We start from the raw sequence: 17,893 nt of genomic DNA on the forward strand, positions 1-17,893 counted from the left end.
TGTCAAAATACCTTGACCCCCAACTACCTCCAGCAGCAGGCAGCAGTCCAGGTGGGACGGCAGGGCAAAGGGGAGGAAGAGAGCCCGAATGTCCAGTACACCGCAGCCCAGTGATGTTCAGGCCTCTATCAACCAACAGGGGCAGAGCACGGTGATATAGGGCCCCTCGCAATGGCGCTAGATCCGCAGCACCTCACCACAAGGGCAAACCCCAGAACTCTCTGCCACGGGCGCAAAGTAGCAAAACGGCCTGAGTCCGGTATATATATTTAGCGTACTCATGGGCGGAGGCCGGTCCCAGGGATAGCACTGCGCCAGGCACTCCGGTGGAGCGTCACAGCAGCCGCAGCACAATTAGGTGTCTTCTCTCCCAAAGTGCGACTCCACCGCCCTCCGCACTTTGACGAGATCGGGCTCACCTTCGCCTCTCCATTCGCCCGTCAGAAGTAGGCTGCCTCAAATTCTATGCCCCCTTCAGTGCTCGGGTGTGTCAGGCGGCAGGACCCTACAAGCCAGGGGAAAGGGAGACGGGCAGCGAGGTCCCAGAAATCCCACTTCGCGGGTGTGAGGCCTAGAGGCCCGATAGAAGCCGGGGCCTCGGGTGAGAAGTTGCGGCCGCCCCAGGCGTCTCAGTCCGCACAGCCCGTGTATCGCGGGCCCGCAGCACCTCGCACCCCCACAAGGCGAGGCCGCGCGACGCTCCGCACTTCTCCGGTCTGTTGCCCCGCCTCCTCAGCCGATCTGAGTGGACGCTAGCGGAAGGCCTCCCCAGCTCCAGCGCCGCTAGCTCTGCAGTATTTGGTAGGACGCGTCACCTCGTAGTACCGCCGGCTGCGTGAATGGTGAACTACCGGCACTTCCCTCCGTAGGCAAGGATCTGCCAATACGTGCCCCCACTGCTCCGATCCAAGCCACTATCAACTCGGGGAACTAAGGGCACTGCTACACTCAGGATATGCTGAAGGATGTTAATCGAAGCGGAGTAGCCGATGGCTTAGGCGGCCATCTCCGTTGCAGGCTAGCTCAGCCCCCCCACCTTAACTGTTTTCTAGTTTATTTCTTCCCATCTCTTTTAGATGTTCCTTGTACACTTCTGCTGTTGACATTCATACCCGAGTTATTGTTATGTTTGTGGTGTTGTATCCATTTCGTAGCATTGTTCCCTAATGTTTGGTAAGTTCCCTTCCTCATTGTCTCTTTCAGTTGCTACTTCTTTTGTGGATTGCTTCTCTTATTCCTTTTGTTTGTCTCATAGTAGTAAACCTGCTTCTCCTCCATGCCCCCGCTTGAAGTGGGCCGTCTTATTTTTTCATCCCCCCCCCGTATTATTGTTCTTCATGTGGTTGCACATTATGACTAAAGCTCTTTGGCTTTTGGTCATCTTTTCTTTGTTAGCTTCTTTAGGCCGACTATGTTCCCCTTTCCCTTTTCTCTTCTGTTTCTCTCTTTTCTACTCCCTTATTGTCTTGCCTTCTACTCTATTTCATGTACTTCTCTTCATTTTTATTTTATGGTATCTTATGATCCTTTCCTCTGTTCATATTGGCGCTTACCCCAAGCTAATTCTTCTATATTCCTTCCTTTGGGTTATCCTCTATTTTCACAGGTTTCTTTTTTTCTTATCTTAGGATTTTACCTTCCTTTGTATATTCTTCTCCTGAGTAGATCTATACCTCCTATTTATCTTTCATTCTTTAAGTGTTATCTTTTCTCCTGTCTATTTTTGCATAAATCTATCTGATGAAAGGTCTCAGTATAGTTTCATGGAACGTTAAAGGTATTCGTAACCCTATTAAAAACAATGTGTCTTGTCTCAACTTGCTAAATTAAAATGTCATGTTGCATTATTACAAGAATTGCAACTTAAGGTACAAGATTTGCCTTACCTCCGCAAACAATGGGTAGGAGACATTTTCTGTTCTCCGGCTGTGAATAACAAAAAACGGAGTGGTTGTTCTGTTTCATAAGACTTTGAATGTCCTCCTCCAGAATGAATTTAAAGACACTAATGGTAGATGGCTTTTTTTGAACCCTAAAGTTAATGATGCTCAATTATCTTTTTGTAATGTTTATGGCCCCAACGGTGTTGCTTTAACCTTTTAGAACGATTTCTCTCCTCTCCTCTTCTCTCCTCACATGCTGCTGAAAATTTGATTGTAGGTGGTGATTGTAACGAACTTATGAACCCCTTTCTTGACAGGAAATCTCAAATGAAATACATTCCCAGCAAGATGCAAAAGACTTTTCATAAAGTTATCACTTCCAGACGACTGATAGACTCTTGGAGAACCTCCTACCCTGACGTTTTAGAATTTTCTCCTGTACATAAGTCTCACTCTTGTATTGATTATATTTTTCTCAGTCAACCAGCCTTGCAGAGATTGGCTCCATTCTCATTTCAGATCACGCCCTGTCATTTTAGATATGGACTATCCCTCATCTCCCCCCCCTCCCGACGTTGGCGTTTCAACAATTCCCTCCTTTTAGATCCTCAATTTATTGAACAGTTCAAGATATTCACCCAGGAATTGTTTCAAATTAACCTCTCCTTTTTATAATTGATTTTGTCTCCCAGAAATAAATAAGGCTTTCTTAGATTCCACATACATCCTGAAGCAAATGAAAGTAATAGAACATAGGTAATTTACTTCCAACTGTCCATTACAGACAATTCTGGAGTTCGGCATATTTCAGACGCTAAAATCCTTGATTGCTTCACTGAATATTATACCTCCCTTTATGCTCCAGAAGCCACTCCACTCCAGACCAAATAGATTCCTTTTTTCTAAATATTCCCAAAACTCCTGAGGGTCACACTGACTTTTCATCTTTAAAGGTGCCCATCTTAGAATAGGAAATCGTCAAAGCTATTACTCTCTTTCCCAAAGACAAAACAACTGGTCCTGATGGTTTCACTGTTTGATTTTTTCTTCATTTCAAGCAACTTTTGGTTCCTCAGTTATTCTCATCATCACTTTCTCACTGCCGGTGAGTCGCGCGGATCTTTCACTCAGGCAATATTATGTTTAATACCTAAAAAAGGTAAGGACCCTTCTCTTTGTAAAAATTATAGGCCCATTTCCCTGATCAACACCGACTGTAAAATCTTTGCTAAATTACTTGCCCTCCGCATTAATAAAGTAATCCCGGATCCCATCAACATATATCAATCCTGCTTTGTTAAAGGACGTTCCTGCACTGATAACTCCAGAACCTTTCTTAATATTATTCACTTGGCCTCCAAATTAGATTCTCCCATTGCTGCTATTACGTTGGATGCTGAAAAAGCATTTGATAGGGTTAATTGGGATTTTATCTTTGGCGCACCTAAGTGACATGGCCGTAGTCCACCCATTATTGTTTTTTTAAAATTATTTTTATTGAAACAAAAATCAACAAAGAAAACATCAGGTGACACATTACAGGATCATACAGGACAATAAATGACATTCTATACTTCAAGATATTGTGCGAGTATTACAATTGGTGGATCAAGGGGACGTGTGCTCTTCAGTCTCCTTGGTACCTGTCAGGGGGTACAGATATCCCCTCTATAGTGATTCCATGCCTCCCAGATCTTGCCCCACTTCCCTGGACAGCCCCTGGCCGAATAAACTGCTCTTTCCCTGAACATGCACTAATCCAAATACTCCCTCCATTCCTCCCCCAAAACTCCTGCACTCTTGTGCAGTGCCACAAGATATGCATGAATGTCCCCAGTTCCCCACAACCCCTCCTACATTCCCCGTTCTGTGAGTGGCCCATATGGATCAATCGAGGTCCCGTGACATATGACCTATGTAAGATCTTTAGCTGCACCAGTCGGAGCCTCATTGGAATTGCCACAACCCTCGGGGACGACACTTCCTCCCGCCAGTCCTCATCATCCAGCTCCAACCCACCCTCTTGCCAATACCTTCTAAGAACTACCAGCGGGTCTTTCATATTGTTGATAAGCCTCTTATATAGCAGAGAAATAGTTTTCTCAGGAAGGTGGCCATCTAATAGGAGCGCCGTGGCCCCGGGGATATGCATAAGCAGTGCATGCCGCACCTGTAGATAACAGAAATATTCACTGTCACTCAGGTGATATTGTAGCTTAAGGGAACAAATGAGTGTATTGTGCCATCCCCCCAAACATCCTTTATGTGTGTGATACCAATGAGGTCCCATTTATCAAAGCCTTTCGACTTACATAGACTACCCAACTTCTCCGAGTTCCACAATGGAGTTGTGAGTGTGAGTTTCCCCTCCCACTTAAGGTGTCTGTTAGCCGCGTGCCATACCTGGATGGCATGTGCCATGGGTCCTGTAAGGGGAAACCTGCGGGGACAAGCATAAAGTGCTCTAGTGTAGTCGCCCCCTGGCATTAGCCAACGGTCCATGGAGTAGCCAGGGTCGTTCGGGCACCATATATCCTGTGGTTTATTGCAGCTAACTGGGAGGCCCAATAATTTTGCCTGAGGTCTGGTAGGCCTATGCCCCATCATACCAAGAAAGTTTGAGTTTATAAAACACTATGCGGGGTGTACCCTCCCATAGTAACTGTCTCGGGAGGGACTCGGGGCAGGGCCAACATCTTGAAGAGTACCGCCTTCCCTAAAAGGGAGAGTGGGAGCGCCTTCCAGCTCGCCACATTGTTCCTAAATCGCACCAGTGGGGGAGACAGGTTATTGGCATAGCGGAGCTTAGGATCTAAGGTGATATAGATTCCAAGATATCTAAAGCCCAATGGGGCAAACTGTATCGGGCAGGCGTTCTGGACTACTGGTGAGTCCCCTGCGAGACCAAGAGAACTGACTTAGACCAATTAATGGCAAAGCCTGGGTACCTTCCAAAAATGGCCAATACATCCAAGAAACAGCTCAAGGACCATTTCGGGTTGGTGAGGTAAAGCAGGTTATCATCAGCTTAGAGTGAGATTTTATCCTCCCACTCCAAAGTCCATCTCATCCCTCGTATTGAACTGTTTGCTCTGGCTCCAAGGCCAGAGCAAACAGGAGTGGAGACATGGGGCACCCCTGTCTGCCCCCCCTGCCCAGGGAAAAATTAGGAGACTTGCGATTATTCAACACTCTGCGGGCCAGTGGAGCAGAGTACAAAAGGTGCACCCAGTCAATAAAATTTGGTCCAAAGCCTAGCTTCTCCAGCACCGCAAAAAGGTAGGGCTCTGTCGAATGCCATAGTAGCATCTAATGACACCAACACCGCCGGTTCCTGAATTGTTGCGGCCCGGCCCATGACCCCGTGGAGTCCACACAAATTGAGGGCAGTATTTTGGTGCGGCATAAAGCCCATGTGGTAATGACCTTGGTTAATCTCGTAGCCAGCAGCTTCGCCAGGACCTTAGGATAGACATTTAAAAGCGAGATAGGCCTATACGACGAACACCACGCTCTGGGTTTACCCTCCTTGTGGATGACCACAATGTTGGCAATATGCTGGTCATACGGAAGTTGCCCCCTTTCTTTACTTTCGGAAAACATAGAGCGAAGGAATGGATCGAGTCCATTGGAACTCAATTTATATAGCTAGCCCACCCATTATTAAGTATATTCAATTGCTATATTCTGCCCCCACTACATCTATTTGGGTGAATGGATGTCAATCCGGGTATTTCCCACTCCTCAGAGGTACGAGACAGGGGTGTCCCCTTTCTCCTCTCCTATTTATTCTTGCTCTGGAGCCCTTTTTAGAAAACTTTAGATGCTCACCACTTTGCACAGGTTTTAAATTTAATAATATCGACATTAAATTTACTTCTTACGGTGATGATATTCTTTTATATATCTCTAATCCATCAACGTCCCTACCAGCATTCTTTTCCCTTATACAAGAATACTCTTCTGTTTTTGGTTATAAGTTGAATATTGATAAATCCGAAGTCCTGCCCTTAAATAAGTATTGTCTTCCATATATGTTTCTCTACACTGGTTTTGAATGGAACTCCAAAAGTATCACATGTCTAGGAATCCTTTATGCTAATAACTTTAGAGAAACTATCAAAATAAACCTTGCGGAATTACTTTAAAAACTATCAGATCTCACGGAAAGTTGGTCTCCACTTTTCTTATCTTGGTGGGGTAGAGTAGCTATGATCAAAATTATGCTTCTCCAAATTATTAATTTTTTTCTTTCTATGCTTCCAGTTTCCCTTCCTAACTCCTTTTTTAGCACTATTTATTGCTCTTTGACCAAATTATTGGGATTAAAAGGCCAGGATTTCACTTTCTAGTTTACAACTTTCAAGGAGTTGGGAGGAGTAAACTTCCCTAACCTCAATCGTTATCATTCTGCATTTTCCCTGAAACAAATATGGTCCCTTTTATCTGACTCTACTCATTTACCTGTAACAGCATGGAGCACCATAGAACAGGCGCAGTGCACACCTTTTTTCCCCTTTCTTTCAGCTACCCGTCTTTCCCAGCCTCCAAAATGTTTTTTTTCACCTATCTTTACCCATTCCAAAGCACTCGCCACCTCTCTGCTTACAACTCACCTGTCTTCTGCTGATTACATCTCTAGTACTCCAATCTGGTATAACAAACATCTAATGATTAACAACAGATATTTATTTTGAAAAGAATGGATTGACAAAGACATCATCACACTTGACCATTTATTAAGAGATGGGTCCCTTATAGATTATCCGGAGACTCAAAGATCCTATGGTATTTCTTCAACACGAGCCCAACAATACCTCTTGTTCAAAGATTCTTTGACTCTTTATTTTTGCCAAAGTAACTCCGCTATTACACAAGACCAAACTATCTCTTATAGATTATCCGGAGACTCAAAGATCCTATGGTATTTCTTCAACACGAGCCCAACAATACCTCTTGTTCAAAGATTCTTTGACTCTTTATTTTTGCCAAAGTAACTCCGCTATTACACAAGACCAAACTATCTCTTCTCCTCTGGACTTTTCCACTCAATTTAAAGCTGCTGTTATATACAAGTTACTTTCTCGCCCTGTTAATGTTAGAGCTAGATCCAAACTAGAACTTTTGTGGGAAAAGGACCTAGCACAAGACTTCATTTCAAATATGGGACTCTATTTGGTCAAAAATCCACACTTCCTCACACTCAGCTAGTACAACCCAGACTTTATATTATTTTTATAATAGACATTTCTTTTACCCCCATTGACTTACACATGATTATTTAAACTATTGAATTCCCCAAAATGCAGGTCTTGTTCCCAAGAGAGTAGTGATTATTTTCATATGTTTTTTCACTCTCCTATGGTTAAAGCTTTGTGGTCCCGTATATGGTCCAAATTGAATGACATTTTATCAACTAATGTATCTTTTGATATCATCACATTTTTAGGGTACTTCTTCTCTTGTTTGGAAAGTTCAGAGCAATGTGGGTAAACTCCCAGATTATAAGCACTAATTGGAAGGACACCTCGAACATTTCTTTTCAAGCTTGGTGATATTTGCTTTGTCATCATCATAGACTTGATCTGGCGTATGCTTCCTCTACTTCTTTGCTGATTAAAAAAAGACTTGTTCTGGTTACCACTAACATCCTTTCTTTCCAGGTGTGCCAACTGATTATGCTTGTACATATGATACCAATCTGTATCTTGTTATAATTTAAAATGCTACTTCTTTCTTTCTTTTCATTCGTCTTCTTTAGTCTGTACCTCTGCTGTACTCTTCTTCCCTCTTCCTTCTTTCTCTTCTTTCCCTTTTTCTTTCTTAACTCAAAAAGTTAAAATACATTTACTCCTTGTACTGGCTTTACCTTTTGAAGATTATTTTTTATCTTCATTGCCACATATATTTTGTCTTTACCTTTCATCCTCTTGTTTTTAGACCATGTATTGATGTTTTACTTTGATTATTACTTCAATAAAGCATTCTAAACTTTTTTTTAAAAAGTGCAAAGGTGGTTTGTGCACAGGAGCATGGGGGAGTTGACCCCCTGATTTCCCCACTGCGACACACACACACACACACAACCACGCACACATGTCCTCTCTCATGCTTTCCACTCTCACCTTCTTCTGGGGCGGCGCCATGACGGCGCTCTCTATCCCAGCGTGACAGAAGCAGTTCAGGCTGTATTACCTGAACTGCACATGCCATATTGACCGGTGTTTTCACTCTGGCCAGTCTGACATGCGCAGTTCAGGCGTCTCCTTTAACAGCTGAAAGGCAGCTGAGAAGCAGAAGCACAGCCCGTAGGTTTCCGGTGGAACGCTGAGATTGGCTGCTCCAGCCAATCCTAGCACTGCTCCTATGTAAGTAGCAAGAGAGCACTGCTTGGATTGACGAACTGCTTGTATCCAGCAAGCAACGCGAGGCAGGAGCCAAACGTGTTTTGCAGCATGCAGAGAGGTAAGTGTAATAGTTTAAAAGTAATTTATGTCTCTCACCACTGTCTAAAGGAAGCAGCGTCACTGAAAATGTGATGTGCTACACCTGTAATTGGATGGGTAACAACTGCCTGAAACTAAATATGAAGAAAACTGAGGTTGGAGTGAATAATAACAGGCTAGACCCTTGGAAAAGCATTCATTGGCCTTCCGAAATGGGATCCTACCCATTCCCCCACACTCAACAAAAAAGTTTGGGGGTATCTATCAGTAACAGTTTAACACTGAAACCCCAAATATCCACCTTAGTAGTTTCCAAAAGCATCTTCCTGCTTAGGCAGATTAGAAAGTTAGTGGCTTTTTTAACCTCTGATGCTCTTAATATTTAAATGGTGTCACTGATTGAATCTATACTCGACTACGTCAGCTCTTTTTATTTGGGTCTTTGTGTAAATTGCAGGTTGACCAAAATGCAGAAACCCCTTTAATCACTAAGGGCCAGATGTTGGAAGCCTATTTCCGGTCGGTAACGGCCAAAATTACCGGATTTCGGCCATTACGACCGGAATTAGGCTTTTCATATGTAGGGGCCTAAATTAAGGATTCAGTAAGTTTCCGAATCAGTAATTTAAGGAATCGGTAAACTACCGAATTCTTAAATACCGATTCGGTACCGAATCCTGAAATGTAGGGAGCACTCAAATGAGTGATTTTCCCATTGTAGGATTCGTTATTTACCACCACCTACAAGTTGGTGGTAACTTTCGAAAACCCTAAAAATGCAAATCAATACCAGTGCCATGTGGCAGAAATATATGCCCTTAGGGCATGTATGTGTGCCACATGTGCACCCATACACAATTCAGGGGTGCAACAGGGTGTCAAAGTGACACCCTGCCACCCTCCAATGTTTCCCCCTTTTACCGAATCGGTATTTACCGATTCGGTAATTCCCATTCATTTCTATGAGCCTTAAGGCCCATGGGAATGAATGGGGAAAACGGAATCGGTAAATACCGATTTGGTATTTACCGAATTTTACAGATTCGGTAAAATTTACAGAATGGATACCTACATAGCATTTACCGATTCTAAAATACCGAATCAGTATAATTCAGTATTTTAGAATCGGTAAATGCTGATTATGTTCATCTAGCCCTAAGACTCTTAAGAAATCTCATGCAAATTCATTGGTAATACATCTGCACTGACTACCAGTGAATTATAACATTTAGTTTAAAATGCTCTTTATTGCCTTTAAAGCACTTCACAGTTTGGCCCCTTCTTTTGTTGGAAAGCGTATCACTAGGTAGCAAGGCTGGTAGCTCCAGGAGGGGTGTTTGGGGTGAAACCTCCCCCCCCCATATAAATGGATTTTGGTTTGTGTAGTTGGGTCCATCTGCCTCCAGTCAGCCGAGCAGTGACTGTGGTCTGGTATCTGCCCGGATTAAGCAGCTCTCATAGCACAGAAACACGTCTCTATGAAGCTTTGCAGAGCTTGTATACACCCACCCCTCCTCTTCCCTCTCACACAAAACAAGCCAAGAATAAATAAAGGACTGGAGGGCTCTTATGTGGTGCAGAGAAGGCTTTTAAATTTAAAACAATTTTCATTCATTTTGCCATTTCAATGGCAGTGATGGTTGGGAAAGGTTTCAACTCATGTGTTGCGCTCTACCTCTATCCACAGCATGATGAAGGTGAACAGAACACATTTCAGAACTTCCAGTGTAAAACTTCCCATCTTGAGAATGGCTTAACGTGTCAGCCATCGTCTGAAATTACTGGTGACAATGACAACTGAGGTAAGCAAATTGGTTTGCATAATTTGTTGCATGTGAAGTTGCATATTTACAGTACTGGAAAGAACAACATTGTATTTCATGCATAATATCTTGATGATGTAATACAATATATTTGTAAAGAACTGGCAGTATGTTGGTACGAAGCTCGTTTTGGCGAAACCTTCTTCAGAATTCCATCTCAGTAACCACAATATATAGATAATGTGTCTTGCTGTCACGTTAAGATGGTAATGATGCAGATCTCATCATTGCGGGCACTATTGCATCCGGTGCTTACATTTGGTTATGTTGGACAGAAATGAATATATTCTTGTACTGCAGAGACTTCAGTGGCCAAGGCGTGACCAAATATGAAGGTCCAAACACGTTGTAGCTTCCGGGTAATCTCACCTGAGATGCTGCACCGTGTTTGGACCTTCGAAACAACCCCAACATGATAAAAACAAAGGATTTCATTTAGATGTATCAGACTTCAAAAAAGAATGAAGTTCTTTTAAGTTAACTAAAACAGAATCTGTAATAGAGGGTTTAAATCATAAACCCAGATATTTAATTTTGTCAGCATTCCATTTGAAACCGGATGTAGTATAATCTGCAGAAAAGCACAGTTTATTTAATGGAAGAATTTCACATTTGTCAATATTTAATTTGTAGCCAGATCCAGATGCAAAGGAAGTTAATTCTGATAAGAAAGCCGGGAGAGATGATTGCATATGAGATAAAAAGAGCAAAATATTATCTGCGTAAACTGATAATCTCAATGGTTGCAACCATATTTAAAACCTGTGATTTGGGAATTTAAACGGATCTTCATTAAGAAAGGCTCTAAGGCAAGAATGAAGAGGAGAAGAGAGTGGGGACAACCTTGCCATACTCCATGATGTAATTGGAAGTTTAATGAAAGAAGACCATTTGAGAAAACAGAAGAAACTGGACTGGAGAGGAGTAGAGTAAAGAAACATAATGTATAAATGCGGAACCAAAACCAAACTAGGATAAAGTAGAGAAAATAAAAGGCCATCCCACTCCATCAAAGGTCTTCTCAGCATCTAGAGAGATGGCTGCCAATGAATCTTATAGCTCTAGTAAAGACATTGAAAAAGAGTCTAGTATTTTCTCACATTTGTATTTGTTTCCTGAACCAGTTATTTTAGCGGGTGATTTCAACATAGTCCTGGATCCCTTAGTGGATAAATCACCTTCTAATAGAGCTAAAGTTCTGTCCAAAACTAGGTCTTACCTGCAAGATAACAATAAGCAGTTAGGATATAATGACATCTGGAGAAACAGTGCATGGATTACAAAGAGGAATCACATTTCGAAACTATAGATTTCATCATCAGTCTCGAATTGATTTTATTCTGATTAGTCAATCCTTAGTCCACCTGGTTAAGTCGATATCTCATCTACCTTTTCATCTTTCAGACCATGCGGCGATTCTTTTAGATTTGGAAGGGTTTCCCAAAAATCGATCAAGTAGTTGGTCTTTTGATCGATCACTATTGTCCTCAACTAATATCATTGATGCCCTCAAGGTAGAGGTCCAGTTTTCCCTGGATGAAAATATAGGGTCTGCCTCTCCAGGTGTTACATGGGATGCATTTAAGGCATTCTTAAGGGGTCAGATAAATAACAAAGCTTCATATAAGAATAAAATATACAGAGAAGCAGTGGCCTTCTTAGAATTGGAGTTGGCTAATCTTCAAACAGACATTGCTAGGCACCCTGATGCCTGCTCATCTATAGTACTTGAGAGCCAGAATAAAGTGACCATCTTGAAAGGAGAGCTAAGCTCAGTATTAAATGCTAGGCTCCTAGAGAGATGGGAAGCCAGTAAACTGGCACATTTTGAATATGGCAAAGGTGCCAGTAAACTGATGGCATGGAAAACGAAGACCGAGCTAGTTCGTAATAATATTAACGCAATTACGACTGGTGGAATTACATTCTCTACCAATGTTGATATTAGGAGAACGCTCCGTGACTTCTTCAGTGAAATTTACTGTGAAGATAATAACGTCGAGCCAAAGCAGGCTGAAGATTGGCTGGCGGGCGTCTCTCTTCCTGCTCTGAGCAAGACCACTGACTCATTGTCAGTGTCAGTGAAATTGCTCTCCCACCCTTGCAGCTCCACAATTAAGTGAGGTGCCCCTGCCCCTGCACTCTTGAGTGTTAGTGATCGAGGCCCTCCTCCACCCGCAGGTTTCCCTGCGCCTCATCCCTGGTGGTGGTCCAGTGGACCTCTGCCTCCTTTCTCTCACTCTGCTCCTTCACTTGTTTTTCTACCCTTTCTATCTTTCACCCTTCTGCACCTTTCTACTCTTTTGTGCCTTATTTCTGCCCATTTTCCCTTTCTCTCCCTCTGCTCCTTCACTCGTTTTAACTCGTTTTTCCACCCTTTCCATCTTTCACCTTTCTGCACCTCTGCTCTTTTTTGCCTTATTTCTGCCCATTTTCCCTTTCTCTCCTTCTGCTCCTTCACTCGTTTTCACTCGTTTTTCTACCCTTTCCATCTTTCACCTTTCTGCCCTTTTCTGCATCTCTGCTCTTTTGTGCCTTATTTCTGCTTATTTTCCCTTTTTTCTTTATCCCTTCTTTCCTCCCTTTACCTTTCCCCGCCGCTGCTGCCCCCGCGGCCCCTCCCCCAGCGCAACTGGCCCAATCCAGCTCCTCTCCCCACTCCTGCCTCCCAGCTGTCCAGCCCTCCGACCCCTACTTAATGGCGGCCACTGCACGGCCGCGCAGCGGCCGCGGGCTGCAGGCGCGCCGCTGGTGCACCAAAGGTGCGTCAAAGGCAAGCACGTCTGCACCCGTCCGCGACCCGTCTGCGACCAGCACCAGGAACCCTGGACCTCTGCCCTGCCAACGCTATAACCCAGCAGCACTCCACGCACTCAACCCAGGCTGCAACAACAACTGCAAGCTAGCATCACCAGCCGACACCCATGGACCCTCAGCTGTCACCGCTGCTGGCACACCTGCAGCACCGCCAAGAACATAGATCCAGAACAACCCGCCCACAAGAACACAACCGAACCGAAGACCCTGTAATGCATCCTCCTCAACGTCCGATCCCTCCACAAACACGCCACAGAAATCTGGGACCTCCTCGACAGCACCACCCCAGACGTAGCATTCTTCACCGAAACCTGGACCAATGCCACCTCAGGACCGGACATCGCCATCGCCATCCCCCAAGGATACAAGATCTACAGGAAGGACCGCCCCACCCACCCAGGAGGAGGAATCGCCATCGTCCACAAATCCAGCCTCTGCCTGAGCACACTCCCTGACGAGTCCACAGAATTGATGGAACACCTTCACTTCAAGATACTGGCCAGCCCCACTGCCGCCCTCTGAGGAACCCTCATCTACCGGCCCCCTGGACCCTGCGGACCCTTCGCCAACTCCATCACGGACATTATCTCCCCGCAGGCCATCGCATCCACCAAGTACACCCTGCTGGGAGACCTCAACTTCCACCTCGACAATCAACTGGACCCCAACACCACATGCCTCCTGGACAACCTCCACAACATTGGACTCTGCCAGATCGTGACCGAGCCCACGCACTCAGCAGGACACACCCTCGACCCCCTCTTCACTACAAGAAACTCCATCACCCTCAGCCACACCATCGAACTCCCATGGACCGACCATCGTTGCGTCCACTTCACCTTCAGAACACCCACCATCCACAGACACCAGCACCTGCTTCCACAAAGAAACTGGACCAAAATCACTGACGACCAGCTCATCTCCTCACTCAACAACTCCACCCCAACCATCACGGAAAACGACGACCCCAACACCGCAGCCCGAACCCTGCATAGATTGATCTCGGACAGCAGCAACACCATAGCCCCCCTCAAGAAAAACAACAATACCCATGCCAAGAAAGCCAGATGGTTTACCACCGAACTTCGAGAGTCCAGGCGCACATGCCGCCGCCTCGAAAAGGCCTGGAGAAACACCAAATCCACAGAAGCCCACAACAACTTCAGAGCCGCCACCAACGCTCACCATCAACTCATCAGAGAAACGAGGAAAAAAGCAATTGAAGACAGAATCTTCACCCACGCACACAACAGCAAGGAACTCTTCAGCATCATCAAGGAGTTCGCCCAACCCACCAGCGAGTCTACCGACATCCCTCCCTCACAAGACCTCTGCGACAAACTCAGCACCTTTTTCCACCACAAAATCAAGAGCATCTACGACAACTTCGACGAAGACAACCAACACACTGAACCCTCACCAACCACCCCCGACACCCGGAAACCAGCGATTGATGACTGGACAGCCCTCACCACCAAAGACACACTGAAGACAATGAAGTCAATCCACTCAGGGGCTCCCACCACATCTTCAACAGAGCGCTGACACCATCGCACCCATGCTCTGCCACACCATCAACCGCTCCCTGGCGACCGCCTCGTTCCCTGATCACTGGAAACACGCCGAGTTCAACCCCCTCCTGAAGAAACCCTCAGCGGACCCCACCGACCTCAAAAACTACAGACCCATCTTCCTGCTCCCTTTCCCAGCGAAAGTCATCGAGAAAGCCATCAACAGCCAACTCGCCACATTCATTGAAGAACACAACATCCTCGACTCCTCCCAATCCGGCTTCAGAAAAAACCACAGTACGGAAACCGCCCTCCTCACCGCAACAGATGACATCCGCACCCTACTGGACAAAGGAGAAACAGTAGCCCTCATCCTCCTAGACCTATCAGCGGCGTTCGACACAGTCTCCCACCGCACCCTAATACGCAGACTCTACGACGCAGGAATCCAGGACAAGGCCCTCGACTGGATCTGCTCCTTCCTCTCCGGCAGGACGCAACGGGTCAGACTCCCCCCTTTCCTCTCAGACCCCACACCTACCACCTGCGGAGTCCCCCAGGGCTCCTCCCTCAGCCCGACGCTCTTCAACGTCTACATGGCTCCACTTGCCTCCATCGTCAGAACCTACGGACTCAACATCGTGTCATACGCAGACGACACCCAGCTCATCCTCTCCCTATCCAACGAGCCCAACACCGCCAGACGCAACTTTCGACAAGGCATGGAAGCCGTCGCCGAATGGATGAAAAACAGCTGCCTACAACTAAACACCAACCAAACAGAAGTACTCATGGGCCCAAACCCCGACGCCTGGAGCGACACCTGGTGGCCCACCGCCCTCGGAAACCCGCCAACCCCCACAGACCACGCACGCAACCTGGGAATCATCCTGGACTCCGAGCTCAAAATGGACCGCAAGATCAACTCTGTCTCATCTTCCTGCTTCCACACCCTCCGCCTCCTTCGTAAGACCTTCAAATGGATCCCCCTCGAACACTGAAAGACAGTCACTCACGCCCTGGTCACCAGCAGACTCGACTACGGCAACGCACTCTATGCCGGAATAAACAAAAACTTAATCCGCAAGCTACAGAACATCCAGAACGCCGCCGCAAGACTGGTCCTCAACCTGCCAAAACACTGCCACATCTCCCAGCATCTGCGCACACTCCACTGGCTCCCCGTCGAGGCGAGAATCACCTTTAAGATGCTCACCCATGCACACAAGGCCCTCCACGGCACCGGACCAGCATACCTGAACAGCCGGCTCAAATTCCACGCACCCCAAAGGACCCTACGATCAGCCCAGCTCTCCTACGCCGAGGTCCCCCGCACCAGAAAGACCAGATCGGGAGGCCGCTCCTTCTCCTTTCTCGCGGCCAAAGCATGGAACGCCCTTCCGCTCCACCTCAGACAGACAACATCGCTCCCCATGTTCGCAAGAAACCTCAAAACCTGGCTCTTCGACAGACCCCCTCCTTGATGGAATGGAACCTGCACCCCCCACCCCTAGCGCCTTGAGACCCTTACGGGTGAGTAGTTGCGCTTTAACAAACTCCTGATTGATTGATTGACATTAGAACAGAGTAACAAACTAGAAGATCCGATTTCACAGGAGGAGGTCAGGTTAGCTGTAGCCAGTAGTAAAAAAGGCAGGGCATCAGGCCCGGATGGTCTGCCATCTGAAATTTATAAAGCTCTGATTTCAACTAGTATTCCCTTCCTGACTGAGCTGTTTAACAAGATCCTTCTCGAAGGGATGCCCCCTCCTAAATCGTGGGATAATGCTTCAATCACATTGATTCTAAAACCAGGAACATCAGCAACAAGCTGTGGGTCTTACAGACCAATTTCCATTTTAAATACAGATTATAAAATCTTTACATCTGTACTTGCAAATAGGTTGGGGGAAATAGCAACAAACATCTTGCATTCAGACCAAAAGGGCTTTGTAAGGGGGCGTCAGCTGTACGAGTTGACCTATGATGTTATAGGTGCTATCGATATGGCGAGGGTGGCATCACGTCCTCTGGCAGTAATGACCTTGGATGCCACCAAGGCCTTCGATAGAGTTAATTGGGTTTACCTATCGGAGGTCTTGGGAAAATCTAACTTTGGCAAAAAATTTAGGCGCGCAGTCAAACTTTTGTATAAGAATCAGTCAGCATCTATACTCGTCAACGGAGAACTATCAGACCCATTTAACATCACTCGGGGTACCCGCCAAGGCTGCCCCCTCTTCCCCCTCTTATTTGATCTTTATATAGAGCCTTTTGCTCAAAAGATCCGAGACAATAGTAACATCAAGTCTTTTGTGTTTGAGGGATGGGAGAGAAAGGTAGCCTTGTATGCGGATGATGTTCTCATTTTTACATCTGAGTTACGGTCGGCATTTCCGGCAGTAATTACGTTGGCTAAGGAGTTTGGCGCCGTATCAGGTTACAAAGCTAATGCTGCCAAGACAGACATAATGGTCTGGAATGACCCTGAGCCCGTGGCAGGGGCCCAGATAAGTCCAGTCCTTAGTTATTTGGGTCTAAATATATATAAAGATATAGACGAGATAGTTCCAGCAAATTTCTCGCTTATTGCCAAAGAATGTCGTAGGCTAATGAAATCATGGTCTACACTTCCACTATCTATATTCGGTAGATCTGATTTAGTCAAAATGACGATCCTACCCAAGGTTACATTATTATTCCACACCATTCCCCTTTTTTTTGATCCCACGATGATAGCTAAGCTCCAAAGCGATATTCGTTCTTTTATTTGGAACAATCGTAACCAGAGAATTGCTTGGAAGAAGATCAGGCGGCGTAGAGAGATGGGAGGTTTGGCGGCGCCTGATCTACAGCTTTATGGGTGGGCCTTTCAGATGTCCCATGTTAGGATGTTGTTAAAATCCCCGATAATCTTGGGTTGTGGGCACATGTTTGCTGCATTACTAAGAGGGGAAAAGGTTGCCGATCATGAATTTTTGTTTAAGTTTGGGGATCCCAAGTTTTTAAAGAAAATAAAACTAAAGGTGCTTAGAGATTCATGTAGAACATGGGCTAAACTTAGGTGTACCATTAGAATCGACTACTACTCCTGTAATGCTCCATTATGGAACTCACCTGTATCCCTGTGCTGGCTCTTGGATAGCCTTGCAGTACCACTATGAGAGGCAGGATTGGTAGTTTGGGGGGATATCTTTGTTGATGGCAGCCTATTGCCGTGGGAGATATTGAGTTTAAAAATAGGGACTCGGTTCTCCAGGTTCAAATACCTTCAAATACAAAGCTGGGCACATTCACAGATTTCTGTTCAAGGTAGATTTCAGCTGGGAGGGGACAGTACATTAGTGTCCCTCCTAACAGATAAGTCTCCATTCAAGAAAGAGGTTTCACTCTGGTACAATCTCTTACTGGAT

Source organism: Lissotriton vulgaris, chromosome 8 (assembly GCF_964263255.1).
Source record: "Lissotriton vulgaris chromosome 8, aLisVul1.2, whole genome shotgun sequence".
Classification (NCBI taxonomy): domain Eukaryota; kingdom Metazoa; phylum Chordata; class Amphibia; order Caudata; family Salamandridae; genus Lissotriton; species Lissotriton vulgaris.